An 851-nucleotide genomic window follows, 5' to 3' on the forward strand; every position below is an offset into this window, starting at 1 on the left:
AATATGGTTTTAACGAAATTGTACTATGGGATGTCACTTCAAATGTGAGGCGAGACAAAGGCTAAGTTCTTTCATCTTTGTCTCTCCCATTTGCTGTCTATGGTTGGTCAGCTGTAATAGTGTGCCATTTCATAGAGTGGAGCTTCATGCCAGTGAAGATGAAGGTACTAAAAAAGGATTCTCTAATAACCCATCAAAAACATAACAGGCAGTGTTTCTTAACCTATGGCTTCCAACTACTGTGGGGGTTGAATGAGCCTTTTATAGGGTCACCTAAGACCATAGGAAAACATAGATATTTACATTATATTACACAAAGTATTACATTATGTTACTATTCATAACAGTAGTGAAATTATAACTATGAAGTGGGAATAAAATTTTATGATTGGGGATCACCATAACATGAAGATCTGTGTTAAAGGGTCACAGCATTAGGAAGGTTGAGAACCACTGGTGTAAGGGAGGGAGCTGGAACTATGTCTCTTTAGCTGAGCCTGCAGAGCCAGCCAGTCCTTACTAACACTTTGATTATGTTCTTTCCAGAGGTCTTCAAATCTACAGACTAAAGTCTCTGGTCCCCAGCAATGATGGAATACCAAGTGTGTTAGTACTTTTCTCATGAAAGGACAAAATGCTTGACAAGGACAACTGAAACAAGAGAAGATTGAGCTCAAGGTTTTAGAGCAGTCTTCATTGGTTTTGAAGGAAGCACCTGAGCAGATATGGCTCCAATCTGTAGTAGCAGGAGCACATGGAGGCTTGTTCACACTGTAGCTGGCAGGAAGGAAAGAATTGTTCCAGAAAGCCTGCCCACAATGATTCACTTCTACCACCCAGGTTCCCTGTTC

At 40.7% G+C, this 851-nt stretch overlaps 1 long non-coding RNA gene across 1 annotated transcript in view; it reads left to right on the plus strand.

The window, feature by feature from the left end:
- Positions 1 to 800, plus strand: part of LOC116075928 — a 10,343-nt gene extending 9,543 nt beyond the window's left edge. Inside the window, exon 3 of the long non-coding RNA XR_004112764.1 lies at positions 547 to 800. This is a non-coding gene — a long non-coding RNA (uncharacterized LOC116075928). The remainder of the gene's footprint in view (positions 1 to 546) is intronic.
- Positions 801 to 851: the final 51 nt, after the last annotated feature.

The sequence above is a fragment of the Mastomys coucha genome, unplaced genomic scaffold (genome assembly GCF_008632895.1).
Source record: "Mastomys coucha isolate ucsf_1 unplaced genomic scaffold, UCSF_Mcou_1 pScaffold4, whole genome shotgun sequence".
Classification (NCBI taxonomy): Eukaryota; Metazoa; Chordata; class Mammalia; order Rodentia; family Muridae; genus Mastomys; species Mastomys coucha.